The sequence below is a fragment of the Schistosoma haematobium genome, chromosome 1 (genome assembly GCF_000699445.3).
Source record: "Schistosoma haematobium chromosome 1, whole genome shotgun sequence".
NCBI classification, from domain to species: Eukaryota; Metazoa; Platyhelminthes; class Trematoda; order Strigeidida; family Schistosomatidae; genus Schistosoma; species Schistosoma haematobium.
In genome coordinates this window covers 89,952,009-89,963,107 of record NC_067196.1, presented here as the reverse complement: position 1 = coordinate 89,963,107, position 11,099 = coordinate 89,952,009, and positions in this window count along the sequence as shown.

The following is an 11,099-nucleotide window of genomic DNA, read 5'->3' as shown; positions in this document are numbered from 1 at the left end:
GACAACTGGACTACATTTCGCAGTTTACTTCAGATATTCAACAGATTTCTGGGGCAAACAATGTAGTTGCAGACGCCTTATCTCGCATAACTTCCTTGAACAGTTTCCAAGGAATCTGTAGTGGCATAGGACAATAGCCACACAGTCCACAAAGCTGTAAACACGAGACTACTCAGAAAATAGATATTCAATATTTGACGCGGAGAAATACCTAACAATGGAGAAGGCGCGAACAATGAATTGAATGGACTGGAGTTGATCGAGTGGCATGGCTCGGCCATGCAGGCGTGGTCTCTGCTGAATGTTACCTTATATCTTCTATTCATATTAAATATATTGTTCTTTCTCTAGCCTAACCTTGTTCTACATCATGTATTGGTAATTGATACGATACAGTGAGTTGGTGTAGTCGATGGTGTGACTTCCACGTAAGATCTTATAGATTAGGCAGTTATATCATGACAAATCTACAAATTTAGGATTAGGTCTATTATAAGAGCCGTACTAATATTATACTAGACCATAATTCTACATTGGTGAGCCCAACTAAAGAAACGCAACCTATTATTGTTAATCCTTATTTCCACCTTAACCTTATCAATCGGTTCTTATTTGTGTAAACCCATTATTCTAATAGTCCTTTGATTAATGGTCACATATATTATCGTAATGTTATATCAATTAGTTCTCATAACTTACTAGCTCAATCAATAATAAAAGTTGATCGTCTATATCAACTAATTAGCTTTGATGGTTCGTTAACAAGCTTTAATAGCATTTACATGCTTCAGCGACATAGACTTGTTCAAACATCAAGCTCTATCACATATGACCTGTAAATAGCGTAAATATACATTGACTAACAATACAATCAAGGACTAAATACTTATCTGGATCTAATTCTCAGTGTTCCTTCACCTAACACCTCATCCTGTTTTAAACTATGCACTATCCTGTAATATCTTTCTTCTGACCACTGCCTGCCTAATTTCATATTTTCGAGTTCCATTGCCAAACAACAAGGATGACAATTCTCCAAAAACATACGGTGAGTTTCAGCTATAGGTTTTCTGCAATCATAAGGTAATTTTAGATAACTCGTTCAATGGCGACCACACAAGTATCTGGATTCATTCAATTGTTCTGATCCGAGCGAGTGGCAAAAACGTCAACAGCATCAAGCACCCCGGAATTAATTGCCATACTGCATGTTTTATTCTGGATACTTTTGGATCATTACTACTCCTCACGAATGTCGTTATATATTGTCGTCCACTGAATAATCTACTTTTCAAAAATAATCCAGGCGAGTTCAACTATTTTACTTAATAATATTTTTGTACTTAACATGTATATATTTTCCAGTTACTTCTGCCACATATTTGTAATTGTCCCTAGGCTAAATGCACTAACTTTTGGAAAATTTATAATTCATCATATTCGTGCCCGAAGTTTCACAAGCAGTCTTAGCTTTAAAATTATTTCTCTGGTGATGTTCATTATTTTTAAATTGCCATATACGTCAACAACTTGCATGTTAACCTGGCCCGTACATACGTTTTACTATATCTTCATTTCTTTTGAATTTAGAAATCATCTGAGTCGCCTTTAACATTTATCAATAAACCCATCATAGTCGTTGTTGCTAATCGCATTTGGGTTTATGGATTGGTTTATCATATTAGCAGCCTAAAATGCGAACATAGTTTAGATAATAAGATTAAAAATTTAGGTACTATCAACTGCACTAGTAAAAGAACTAAACACTCAGGTAGCTGTTGACTAAACAAACGTTTAAAATTAAGACTCAGTTTACTAGGATTAACGCTAAACGAATATTTCTAAATTGAAATTTATAATTAAATTAGGCGTCTCGGATTTTTAACGTTATAAATTTCTGATAATCTCGAATCACCTAAAGCAACAATACCTATTTTTCCACTGACTAATCCTCAATCAACACCATAACTAGTTAAATTTAATAGTTTCAGGATATCGTCATAAAGCATTGTCATAACTTGACAATCACGTAATATGACTGATAAAATTAATGAAACTATTAGCGAAACCGGTCAACAAATTGACTTATAATTACCATTAAATGGTGTTGTTTTCTTGGTATCTTCATCCATCACAGATGATTACAGTATGTTTCTCTCTCAGTTGCTCATTCAGTAAATATCTCAAAACCTTGTCAGTCTAATTGATGGTTTAGCGACACAATCATGCATGCAAATAATCAGTATAAGCAGTCGAGCAAATCTCCTGCAAACTGAAAACATCAATGTCGAATTTACCCCAACACTGACTAAGGTTCAAGCCATTATCATAGACATGAGTTGAGAGTGTACTCCCCTGGTTACAACTTATGTTCTCTCTGATAATCACATGAGCATCACTCACTATTAATCATCTTGTAAAAAATTATTTAGCTAAATACATCTTGCAGCACCACATCACTTCGTAATATGACACAGGCCTAACTGATTCTAATAACTTATAACCACTATATCTCAATTAAATCGTATTCCGCCTTATGATAAACTGCATACTTGCAACTGACTTGTATGCCCAATCAGCCGGCAAGTATAAATATAAATAAATAGTCTGCCGCAGATCAGAACATTGAGTCTAGAGCATGTCTCTTACGAATACACTTATGTTTAACGATTTGTTCCTAGCTATCTGTCCAAAATTCAAATAGTCATCACTCATGTATTTAAATTTTGTTTTGATAAACATTCATGTGTATTAGTAGTATTACTAAATTCTATCACGGTCAAGTAAAAATGAGGTTGAGAAAATCTCCACGTAACTAAATAAACCGTATCAAACTAACTGGAACACTAGTTGGAATTCTTTTCCATGGTAATACTTTTGTTCTTTCAGTTAGCCTACTAATACAGATGCAATTGGAAATCAACTCTTATGGACAACATACCGGCATAATTGTTAATTGGTTTCATAATTTAAACCAAAACTAATACCAATATTAACATTTCTACAATATTCATTACTTTAATATTTCTAAACACAAAATACTTACTACCTATACGTTAAGTTATTAACCAACGGCTATTAACACGCATCGTTTTATTATTATTATTGTAACCCCATTTTTTATAGCTCAAATAATCTTCACCCAAATTTTCATTTCAAGCGTTTTAAGCATGAAGGCAGATATTTTAAAATTATTACATGTATTTCCCGACCAGATGCTGCCGCTTTCTTTTGATTTATCTTTCAGCTTACCAATACCCGGAGGATTCTTATTAACCTTGGTAACCTCCGGCGCGCGACGATCCCATTCAATTTGGTATCGAACCAACATCATGTTGATTCTGGTGGGAGAGTAGTGTAGTGGCATTGGACAATAGCCACACAGTCCACAAAGCTGTAAACACGAGACTACTCAGAAAATAGATATTCAATATTTAACGCGGAGAAATACCTAACAATGGAGAAGGCGCGAACAATGAATTGAATGGACTGGAGTTGATCGAGTGGCATGGCTCGGCCATGCAGGCGTGGTCTCTGCTGAATGTTACCTTATATCTTCTATTCATATTAAATATATTGTTCTTTCTCTAGCCTAACCTTGTTCTACATCATGTATTGGTAATTGATACGATACAGTGAGTTGGTGTAGTCGATGGTGTGACTTCCACGTAAGATCTTATAGATTAGGCAGTTATATCATGACAAATCTACAAATTTAGGATTAGGTCTATTATAAGAGCCGTACTAATATTATACTAGACCATAATTCTACATTGGTGAGCCCAACTAAAGAAACGCAACCTATTATTGTTAATCCTTATTTCCACCTTAACCTTATCAATCGGTTCTTATTTGTGTAAACCCATTATTCTAATAGTCCTTTGATTAATGGTCACATATATTATCGTAATGTTATATCAATTAGTTCTCATAACTTACTAGCTCAATCAATAATAAAAGTTGATCGTCTATATCAACTAATTAGCTTTGATGGTTCGTTAACAAGCTTTAATAGCATTTACATGCTTCAGCGACATAGACTTGTTCAAACATCAAGCTCTATCACATATGACCTGTAAATAGCGTAAATATACATTGACTAACAATACAATCAAGGACTAAATACTTATCTGGATCTAATTCTCAGTGTTCCTTCACCTAACACCTCATCCTGTTTTAAACTATGCACTATCCTGTAATATCTTTCTTCTGACCACTGCCTGCCTAATTTCATATTTTCGAGTTCCATTGCCAAACAACAAGGATGACAATTCTCCAAAAACATACGGTGAGTTTCAGCTATAGGTTTTCTGCAATCATAAGGTAATTTTAGATAACTCGTTCAATGGCGACCACACAAGTATCTGGATTCATTCAATTGTTCTGATCCGAGCGAGTGGCAAAAACGTCAACAGCATCAAGCACCCCGGAATTAATTGCCATACTGCATGTTTTATTCTGGATACTTTTGGATCATTACTACTCCTCACGAATGTCGTTATATATTGTCGTCCACTGAATAATCTACTTTTCAAAAATAATCCAGGCGAGTTCAACTATTTTACTTAATAATATTTTTGTACTTAACATGTATATATTTTCCAGTTACTTCTGCCACATATTTGTAATTGTCCCTAGGCTAAATGCACTAACTTTTGGAAAATTTATAATTCATCATATTCGTGCCCGAAGTTTCACAAGCAGTCTTAGCTTTAAAATTATTTCTCTGGTGATGTTCATTATTTTTAAATTGCCATATACGTCAACAACTTGCATGTTAACCTGGCCCGTACATACGTTTTACTATATCTTCATTTCTTTTGAATTTAGAAATCATCTGAGTCGCCTTTAACATTTATCAATAAACCCATCATAGTCGTTGTTGCTAATCGCATTTGGGTTTATGGATTGGTTTATCATATTAGCAGCCTAAAATGCGAACATAGTTTAGATAATAAGATTAAAAATTTAGGTACTATCAACTGCACTAGTAAAAGAACTAAACACTCAGGTAGCTGTTGACTAAACAAACGTTTAAAATTAAGACTCAGTTTACTAGGATTAACGCTAAACGAATATTTCTAAATTGAAATTTATAATTAAATTAGGCGTCTCGGATTTTTTAACGTTATAAATTTCTGATAATCTCGAATCACCTAAAGCAACAATACCTATTTTTCCACTGACTAATCCTCAATCAACACCATAACTAGTTAAATTTAATAGTTTCAGGATATCGTCATAAAGCATTGTCATAACTTGACAATCACGTAATATGACTGATAAAATTAATGAAACTATTAGCGAAACCGGTCAACAAATTGACTTATAATTACCATTAAATGGTGTTGTTTTCTTGGTATCTTCATCCATCACAGATGATTACAGTATGTTTCTCTCTCAGTTGCTCATTCAGTAAATATCTCAAAACCTTGTCAGTCTAATTGATGGTTTAGCGACACAATCATGCATGCAAATAATCAGTATAAGCAGTCGAGCAAATCTCCTGCAAACTGAAAACATCAATGTCGAATTTACCCCAACACTGACTAAGGTTCAAGCCATTATCATAGACATGAGTTGAGAGTGTACTCCCCCTGGTTACAACTTATGTTCTCTCTGATAATCACATGAGCATCACTCACTATTAATCATCTTGTAAAAAATTATTTAGCTAAATACATCTTGCAGCACCACATCACTTCGTAATATGACACAGGCCTAACTGATTCTAATAACTTATAACCACTATATCTCAATTAAATCGTATTCCGCCTTATGATAAACTGCATACTTGCAACTGACTTGTATGCCCAATCAGCCGGCAAGTATAAATATAAATAAATAGTCTGCCGCAGATCAGAACATTGAGTCTAGAGCATGTCTCTTACGAATACACTTATGTTTAACGATTTGTTCCTAGCTATCTGTCCAAAATTCAAATAGTCATCACTCATGTATTTAAATTTTGTTTTGATAAACATTCATGTGTATTAGTAGTATTACTAAATTCTATCACGGTCAAGTAAAAATGAGGTTGAGAAAATCTCCACGTAACTAAATAAACCGTATCAAACTAACTGGAACACTAGTTGGAATTCTTTTCCATGGTAATACTTTTGTTCTTTCAGTTAGCCTACTAATACAGATGCAATTGGAAATCAACTCTCATGGACAACATACCGGCATAATTGTTAATTGGTTTCATAATTTAAACCAAAACTAATACCAATATTAACATTTCTACAATATTCATTACTTTAATATTTCTAAACACAAAATACTTACTACCTATACGTTAAGTTATTAACCAACGGCTATTAACACGCATCGTTTTATTATTATTATTGTAACCCCATTTTTTATAGCTCAAATAATCTTCACCCAAATTTTCATTTCAAGCGTTTTAAGCATGAAGGCAGATATTTTAAAATTATTACATGTATTTCCCGACCAGATGCTGCCGCTTTCTTTTTGATTTATCTTTCAGCTTACCAATACCCGGAGGATTCTTATTAACCTTGGTAACCTCCGGCGCGCGACGATCCCATTCAATTTGGTATCGAACCAACATCATGTTGATTCTGGTGGGAGAGTAGTGTAGTGGCATTGGACAATAGCCACACAGTCCACAAAGCTGTAAACACGAGACTACTCAGAAAATAGATATTCAATATTTAACGCGGAGAAATACCTAACAATGGAGAAGGCGCGAACAATGAATTGAATGGACTGGAGTTGATCGAGTGGCATGGCTCGGCCATGCAGGCGTGGTCTCTGCTGAATGTTACCTTATATCTTCTATTCATATTAAATATATTGTTCTTTCTCTAGCCTAACCTTGGGAATCATACGACCGTCAAGTAGCCCATATGCATCTCCGTTGCACATGGTCCCTAAAAAGGACAGCAACGATTGGCGTCCAACTGGTGACTATCGGTGATTGAATGCGAAAACCATTCCCGATCGTTACCCGTTGCCTCACATTCACGATTTGACAGCTACCTCGAAATGTACAACTGTCTTTTCGAAAATCGACTTGGTTAAAGCGTATAACCAAATCCCTATGGCCACCGACAACATACCGAAAACTGCCATCATTACTCCCTTCGGACTCTATGAATTTTTGCGAATGCCTTTCGGTCTAAGGAACGCTACTCAAACATTCCAAAGATTCATAGACGACGTTTTTCGAGGTCTGAACTTCGAACATGCGTATGTTGATGACTGTCTAATTGCAAGTCCGGACAGAGAATCACATCTCAAGCATCTGGATCTTGTTTTCGAACGACTACAACAACATGGCATTACTGTAAACGTTCAGAAATGCCAAATTGGAACCGACTCATTAGACTTTCTGGGATACACTATCGATGCTCAAGGTATCCGACCCCTTAGAACCAAAGTAGCGGCCATTCTGGATTACCCAGAACCGACCACCGTCAAGCAATTACGCACGTTTAACGGCCTCGTAAGTTTGTATAGACGTTTCATACCGAAATGCGCATTACTCATGAAACCTCTTACCGACCAACTTCGTGGAAATGCGAAATCCATTAATTTGGACGACACCGCACGAAAAGCATTCTCCACAATTAAGGAACTCATCGCTAAAGCAACAATGCTCGCACATCAGGACACCGAAGCACACATTAGTATCGCAGTAGACGCATCCGACTCGGCAATCGGAGGAGTCTTACAACAATGGGTTAACAACTACTGGCAACCCTCGGCATTTTTCTCTAGAAGATTGCTAGACACCGAATCAAGGTACAGCACATTCAGTAGGGAACTCCTAGCTATGTATTTTGCTGTACGGCATTTCAATCACTATATCGAAGGCCGTGAATTCACTCTTTTCACGGACCATAAACCGCACACTTTCTCGTTAAGCTCTCCTTCTGACAAGCACTCTCCCTGTGAGTCTCGACAACTGGACTACATTTCGCAGTTTACTTCAGATATTCAACAGATTTCTGGGGCAAACAATGTAGTTGCAGACGCCTTATCTCGCATAACTTCCTTGAACAGTTTCCAAGGAATCTGTAGTGGCATAGGACAATAGCCACACAGTCCACAAAGCTGTAAACACGAGACTACTCAGAAAATAGATATTCAATATTTAACGCGGAGAAATACCTAACAATGGAGAAGGCGCGAACAATGAATTGAATGGACTGGAGTTGATCGAGTGGCATGGCTCGGCCATGCAGGCGTGGTCTCTGCTGAATGTTACCTTATATCTTCTATTCATATTAAATATATTGTTCTTTCTCTAGCCTAACCTTGTTCTACATCATGTATTGGTAATTGATACGATACAGTGAGTTGGTGTAGTCGATGGTGTGACTTCCACGTAAGATCTTATAGATTAGGCAGTTATATCATGACAAATCTACAAATTTAGGATTAGGTCTATTATAAGAGCCGTACTAATATTATACTAGACCATAATTCTACAAATCAACCTTCTTAAACTCGCCGGGCTTCAAAAAGAAGACACTGATCTTCAGCACGAGTCATCGTCCACAACCCTAAAACTACGCATCAAACAGATGGGAACAGGTAACGAAACCTTACTTTGTGACACATCTACAGGTAGGGATCGCCCAATCGTGGCGAAACATTATCGACGCAATGTCTTGAACACATTGCACAAACTTTCTCATCCAGGTGATCTTGCAACCATCAAACTTATAGCAGAACGGTTTTGCTGGCCTGGAATGAATAAAGACGTGAGGGAGTGGGCACGCTCCTGTGTAAGCTGCCAAAAATCTAAGGTTATCAAACACAATAAATGTCCCTTAGGCTCATTTAATACTCCCGATGCTCGTTTCGACCATGTTCATCTGGATTTGGTAGGACCTTTACCAGATTCAAATGGATACTCTTGTCTCTTAACCTGCGTAGACCGTTTCACTCGATGGCCAGAAGCAGTACCTATCAAGGACACCACTGCTGAAACATTGGCCTGCACCTTCGTCGAACGATGGGTAGAAAACTTCGGCTGCCCTTCAACCATCACTACAGACCGCGGACGTCAGTTTGAGTCTGATCTTTTCCGTCGTCTGACCACACTATTAGGAATCACTCGCTTCCGAACGACCGCCTACCATCCACAAGCAAACGGGTTGGTAGAACGTTTTCACCGACAACTAAAAGCTTCACTATCAGCTGCAAACGTTTCACAGTGGACCGACGCTCTTCCACTCGTCTTACTGGGTATTCGCAATGCAGTGAAAGCTGACATTGGATACACTGCGGCTCAACTCGTTTATGGAACGACACTTCGACTTCCAGGGTAATTCGTGGATCCTTCGTCCTGTTCAATGAACATGGATCTAACCTCCTACACGAACAGGCTTACAAACGCAATGCGTTCAGTTAAACCTGCTTCTACTCGACCTCAGTCAACCGATGTTTTCGTTCAACCTGACTTACGATATAGTACACACGTTTTCGTTCATCGAGACTCGCATCGACGACCATTCGAATCAGCATGCGAAGGACCATTCAAAGTTCTTCAACGTGAATCTAAGTACTATATGGTCAATAAGAACGGAACAAACGATAGCACCAGCATCGATCGCCTCAAAGCAGCGTATTTAGAAGGAAATCCTATCTACGTCGATTTTCCTTCGATACAATCGAACGACACGACTCCACTCATAATTCCCCAACCGACAACCAACACACACGATGATACTCCGAATGTATCTGAAGATAAACCTAAAACGACGCGTTCTCGAAGAAGAGTAAGATTTCCAGAACATTTGAACGAATACTGCACGTAAGGCACCACTCGACATTTTATATTATCTCGAACTTTCTTCTTACGATATATAATATTAAAAAAACAATCTTAATATGTTTATATATTTATATTTTTATTAAAAAAAACAGAAAAAAAAGAAAAATTTTTTTAACGCTATTACGTGTGCTTAAGTTTATTTTCCATTTTTTTCGCCGACATTGTGCTTTTAGCACATACGAGTGTATTTCGACATGAACTTACATTTTCTTTTATCTTTTCCAGGACGGCTGGAAAAGAACGATGCAGTTTACGTGCAGTCGAAATTTTCGTTGTAACTTTTTCTTTTTTTACTATGTTGAACCTCGGTCCCATATAGTAAGGAAAGACGACCAGACGCTGCTAAACTTAGTAAGCTATCAGAAGAGTGTTTACCAACGACAAACTCGTTGGGTTTAAACTTCTGTCTGGCCACATCTTAGGGTCGTCGCTGCCCCACTAGGGGGGAGTGATCTGTAGCGCTAAATAAATCCCCAAAATAAATAGCTCTGTAAGTTTTCGACATTGGATGCTGACCAGATTAGTTTTAGTGGACTCATCTAGCTGAAGGCGCTCGGTCAGGTATCCGCACCAGATCACGTGTGGTAACGCTGTGCTCAACATCTACCGCAATCGCTAGCCAGATTAGATCAGAGAATTCCGATATATTGTTAATCGTCAAATACACTCTTCCGATCTCCTCGACTCTGTCTTTTGATTTCTCTGGGTGGGAACGAATTATATTAGAAGGTGTTACTGGTAGAAGCGTTGTCAAACACTGAATACCTGTGCCACCTTCAACATCTCCTTTCTCAACAACCAGGGGACCGATTGAGAGACTGCAGTAATTGTAATCAGTCGCTGATCTTTCACCATCGTTGGTGGAACATACTAAAATATTCCAATAGGACTTCAGCATTCGCAACATCACTTCTTTCCAAAATCAGTGAATTTTAGTGTATAAAAAGTAACGGGATCTCGTCACTTCTCTGAGTTCCTCTCTACGTATAAGAGAAACCCTTTCGAACTTGTTTCACAGTTCCCGACCCATTGTTTTCATACTAAAGTCTAAACTTACTGATCAACACTTTGCATGCGTCCCTAGTCTTACAATGAGTGAATCTGTCCTATTCAGAGGCTGTAGACATAAATATGTCCCGATGCTTTTCTTACGTCGAAGAAGTTTGTTAACCTAACTAGTTATTTATGATGGTCAGTTGTTATGTCTACATGGTACTAAGAACAACATAGTTGGAGACGTAATTAGGCTGTATACTTTCAAATATAGACCATAGTTCTTCATTTGGTG